Raw genomic sequence first — 6,000 nt, forward strand, 5'->3', positions numbered from 1 at the left:
ACTCACATACATCCTGTCTTTAATGCTTTTTAAATCTAAATTTTCTGCTTTATTTAATCTGATGAAGTGGGAATAACAATGAAATATGCAGGATTTTGACTTACAGTGCTCTGGAAGAATAGGAATATAGAGGAATGAAGATGATATCAGATAGGCTTGTGTTGTGTATTGTCAAGGAAACAGCGTTGTGATTTTCTTTTGAGAACTATGCACCAGAGTTTGTTGTTGTTGTTTTTTTGTTTTTCCCCCCTTCGGCAATTAGTGTATCTAAAGGTCCTTGCCAAATGATTCTTGATTACTTACAAAAAATAAATAAATCTTTAAGTTTACATATCCTTTATCTGATATAAAAATAAAAGCTATTACTATTAATTAAATAATTTGTATATTTCTGAAAGGAAGAGACTGATATTTTAAAATAAAACTTAATACTAATGGCTTTCTCAGCCAGTATATAACAGTACATGTACATAAACAGGGCCACTCATATGTACAGCAGAAGGTATTGCTCCTGGCAAGCCTTAGCAGGAAAAATGATAACACTTGTATCTCATCACCACAGCACAGCACTGTGAGGTCAAAACATTTGTCCCATGTTACTTTCCCTATCTTCTTCAGTTTGACACACTGCACTAAAAAGATATAGACCTGCTGTCACAATCCCAGTAGATCAAGTTGTTGATGTCAAATATTTTCAGCCCCTTCAGGGCAAAAGCACTATGCTGGCAGCCTCACCGTAGAGCCAGATGAGCCCTCAGTACATCATATAGTCACTTTATTACCTCTGTCTAATGCTGACTGAATAACGTCAAGTGTAGAAAAGGTGACTGTGCATAGTTACTCCTCCATTTTTTCCTTCCCTAAGGAGGTATGGCAGAGTGGACAGGCTTGTATATTGGGAGTAGTCATCATGCTGGTCTGCCAGTTGTTTTCTGTAATGCTATTCATTCTTTGCCTTTCTGCAAACACCTAGAAAAATAGTAATCTCTCCCATCCTTTTCAAAAGTCATTCATAAATTATACAATACACTAAATAATATGAACAAAAATAATAAGTTTTCTTGTGTAGTTCCTCGCAGATGCAGTTTAATGGTAGCATTTTATACAGTGCTAATTGATGCCAGGTTGACTGAATTCTCTCATCTTCATCTCTTGCCCCCTTTCTGGGAATGATCTTGTGTATTTCTTTTAATGCAAGAGGTAGGTACAGCTCTCTCTTGAATTTTCTTTCTAAGATCACCATTTGAGAGCATTTTGTACCACTCTGACTTTTGATATTGTACAATAATCACAGAGATTAAATTGCCTTTCATTCCAAAATACAATTTGGTTTTAATTTATGTGGAAATACACTGATAGTTCCTTACCTTGATTATCAGTGTGTAGTGTATCTTGGAGTGAGAAAAATATTGCTCTAACATAAAAAAAAAAGTTGAGCAGCACAACACAGAATAATGGAATAGGTTGGGTTGGAGGGGACCTTTAAATATCATCTAGCCTAACCACCCTGCCATGAGCAGAGAGAAGATTTCATTAGATCAGATTACTTAATGCCCTGTACAACATGACTACCATAAAACAGGTTAGACAGATCTTCAGTACCTCACTAAAGAAAATTAATTAAAAAAATGGTTAGGATTAATTTGAAATACATACACAGATCTGGCTCCCATTCACCAAGGCACTAAGCTTCAGTTTGAATTTTGAACTTTTTTTTTTCTTTAATATAGATATCCAAAGCAATATAATCTTTTAAAACCTATTTTAATAGTTACAATCTTAAAACGACAACAAAAAACAAACACTACTGAACCAAAACTCAGAAGTCTCTTCTGCCACTAACTAGATAATGCATGTAGTTTGTAGAAGATGGCAACACAGTGAGAAATTTATGGTGACAACACGCTTTTGTTAGTCTTAACTTTCATTCAGTGAAAAAGCTTCTAATGATCATCTGGCCATAGTTATTTTTAGTAAAATGCTCAAGTTTGACCAGAGCGCATGTTTACAATTTGACATATACTAGGTGAATCCTTCAGAGTGGTGAAGAGGGGTTTATTGCATATTTTTTTTTACCATATTTATTTAAAAATGAAACATCCCATCCTTTTGCTCTCTCGATAATGGTGTCAATATATTGTGGAATTGAAATTGTTACTACTAGGGATAATGGTGTAGAGAAACTAAAGTTGATTGTAAGGTGTCCAGTCCAGAAGGTGGTAATTACGTACTTGTATTACTTTCTTCCTTTTTTCCTCCTGCCATTCTATGTATCCCAACCACTCATTCTTCTAGATAATAGAGTTGATGGAATTTACTTCAGAGAGACAGTTTTATAAAAGCACACACAAATGTACAGCTTTCCAAGCCAAGGGAAAAATGCTTTTTCTGAAACGAATCAACACCTTACCATTCCTCAGAACTGAGGGGAAGTGATGTGAGTATGGCAACCGATCTTTGTCTTTTGTTTCATTTGAAAGGGAAATAATGCCATCTTTAATATTAAAAATAACAGCAACAACAGAAAAAAATGGTTACATTTCTCGTTTTAACAACTCTTCTAATAGGTCTTCATCATCTGCCGTAGGAACATAGTTTAAGAGAAAGAAATCCAGGTTTTCTTGATATATGTTTTCATATTAAAATTGGTTTTCTTTTAATGCCATTGAGCTCTTTAGTTGGAACTTTGGAATCTAAGATCTCATAATGGCAAATGAGGCTAGGGGGGTGGAAACCTAAGTACTCCTAAAGACATGGTTCCACAGACAGGGATTTTACATTATTTTGAGTTTGCTGATTTTGCTGGAGTAATCCAAAGCCAAAACAGGCCTGTGGGTAACAGCTGTAAGAGTTTTCTAGTAGTATTCATTCATTATTTTTGTTATTAGAATTGGTGACCGGTAAAAACAGGTTAAGATTTACACTGAAATGAAAATAGTCTATTGTTATGTAGATGATGCTTATGAAAAGATTCCTCATGTTAAATCCAGTATTAAGAAAAAATATTAACACACAATGTTTGCAAGAATTACAAATAGTTGGACACTGTTATCTTTGCTTTCAATGGAATTGATTTTTATTAATAACCCTGTCAACACAGGTAAAACTTTACTATCAAAGCTTTTCTTTTTTTTTTTTGTATTTTTATTCTTTATTAAGAACTAGTTAAGTGTTTGAGGTGCTAGGCTGTGGAATCAGACTGCCTGTTGTGCTCCATTTATTTCTGGACCTGCATGCTACTGGAGAAATGGAGAATGATGATCTCCTGCAGTAACATTCAAAGGGTCTGTGAACTCTGTTGGAGAAGGGCACCTATTTGAGCCCCTTGCTTTTGATGATAGAATTGTGTTCTTCTGTTTGGTGGCCATTAGGCAGCTAACTACTTTGGTAACAAGATTATCATATAAAAGATTTTACTATATATATTTATAGCTGGCTTAGTTTCTGAAGGGCAGATCTGTAACTGAAGTAGACAGAGGAACCTTTCTGGAGACTACAATGAAGAAAAGCATGGAACGTGAGATGAAGGGATCTATATTATACTTCAGGGATCAAGTATCTGAAAGATATATGTTGTTAGGTACCTAAGGTCCTTACAGGGTCAAATTTTCAGATGGGGCCCAGAACCACTTCAGGGTTTTGACAGTGTTTCAGATCCCTCAAAGGCACCTGAGAAAGACAGTAGTGTACATAAGAGATCGTGGAATGGATGCCCATATAAAGATCTTCGGGCTTTTAAATGTAATGCTAATTAATATTTAGATTAACATTGGCAAGAATTTTGCTTTATCTGAACATTCTGAAAAACGAAATATTATTCTTATACTCTTTAGTCACAATTGCCATGAAATAAAGAATGATGGACAGAGGTCTGTTGAATCTAGCTTTAAAGAAACGGGGAGACAGGAAAGGTGCAGAATGAAATAATATGGCCATGATAAGCACAAAGGTCAATTTCCTTATTTTTGACATCCCATTGAGTTCTGGTGTACAAGAAGTCTTTATGCTGATTCTGTATATCTACACACACACACAGGAAAAAAAAAAAAAGGGGGCGGGGGGTTAAGGCACTATGCTTTTGTATATTATCCATCCAGTATCAGTTGTGTTTAACCTTCAGGAAAGCCTAACAGCTGCAGTGCAGTAGTGCAGTAAAGAGCAAAAAAACCAACCAACCAAACAAAAAAACAAAACACTGAAGGCACAATTAGAGTGGTACAAACTATTAGCTAGAATAAAAGTGCTTTTAATATAGCAACCTATTTTTTTGTTGGAAGTGGACGCAGAAAGTTTGCTAATGTCTTCTGTAGGTATGTTTCTGTCTTTGGTGCAGTGTCCACGCAAGTGGAGTTGTTTTATAAATCAGTGTACCTTTTATATATATATATATATATATATAGAATTGGGTAAGGAAACAATCAGAAGTACACTGTAAGATTCATACAAACATAATTTTATTTTTTTTAATCTTTGAGGAACCAGCCTGTAAAGAATATACAGAGCCAGTTTAAAGTTACAGAAAGTAGTATAGAAAAAAGGTTGTTTTTTGTTTTTCCTGTGAAAAGCAATGGTTCTGTACATACATGTAACCTAAAAGACAAGTAACATTACCTCTCAGTTTCAATTCATATGAAAGCAACACAGTATGTGGAACACTTAATTTGTCTAAACATTCTGGCAGCTCTCATCAAAAGGCCAGTATAAACTTTACTAGTTTGGCTCATTAAATTGAAAATGGGCTTGGAAAAGGTCATAGGGAATTAGAGGTTACAGAACCAATAATCAAAGCAATTAGCTATAACTTGAGTCTTCTGAGCTGCCTAAAAGAGAAAGCAGGCCTGACCTTGTCAAAGAGAGAAGGATATTAAAATTACGTACCAAGAAGTAACACAGAAAGGAAAAAACCCACAGTTCTGCAATGCTCTACATGGTTGTAATAGCCTTTTTTTTTTTTAAGAGTTAACATGATGCTATTTCTGGACTAAGCTCTCTCTATCTGTTTTAAAAGTTTCTGATTCACTGTGAGAATTCATATGCTTTTTTCTATTGTGATAGTACAGACATCAAAGTCTCAGGATCTGATCCTTCTCAATTATTATATTGTAAATCAGAAATCATTGAACTTAATTGAGTTCTGTCAGTGTAAAAGTGATGTGAGAGTAGAAACAGGCTGTTAATGTCCAGATGAATTTTGATTAAAATAATCTATTTTGTGAAATCTGAAAACTTATATCAAGTATACCAAGTTGTTAAATGCTTTTTCTTTTAATGCATGTTCACGTAAAATTCTTCTTTGTTCCTGTAGCGGTTATCCATTTCTCTGAATTTTCATAGAATCATATACTATCCTGAGTTGGAAGGAACCCACAGGGATCATCAAGTCCAACTCCTGGCTGCACACATGACCACCCAAAAATCAGACCATATGTCTGAGTGTTGTCCAAATGCTTCTTGAATTTTATTATTTTTTTTATTTGTCCTGAGGAAAAAGGCTTCCCATTTAGAGTTTCCTAAAAGATTTTGGAGTTTATTCATTTTTATTTATTTATTTATTTATTTATTTTTAAGTTGCAGGCACATATCAGATAAAAGTCTGTTCAAGATATGAAGTTAGAATAACATTTAGAATCATAGAATATCCCAAGTTGGAAGGGACCCATCGAGTCCAACTCCTGGGTCCCTAAAGGACCACCCAATTATTTGTTTCGTATTAACACCCTGAAGACTATTACTGAGCTTCCACGTTAGTCCACTTGACACAGTAATATCCTTCTGAGTTCTCTGCATTTCAGATTCGCTGATATTTCCTGTGGTGTTCAACAGCTCTATCAATAACTTTAAAAACGCATTTCAAGACCCCTCTGTTAATCACTGTGACTAGTTTATATTTTCATGTGGGCAAGCTTTAAGTAATGATTTGCATTACTTCTTAGAGTGATTGCTATAGTCTGAGCAAGATGGATACCAAAAGTTGTAGCTACTCTCTCAGTTGAGATTATT

Source organism: Anser cygnoides, chromosome 8, assembly GCF_040182565.1.
Source record: "Anser cygnoides isolate HZ-2024a breed goose chromosome 8, Taihu_goose_T2T_genome, whole genome shotgun sequence".
NCBI lineage: Eukaryota > Metazoa > Chordata > Aves > Anseriformes > Anatidae > Anser > Anser cygnoides.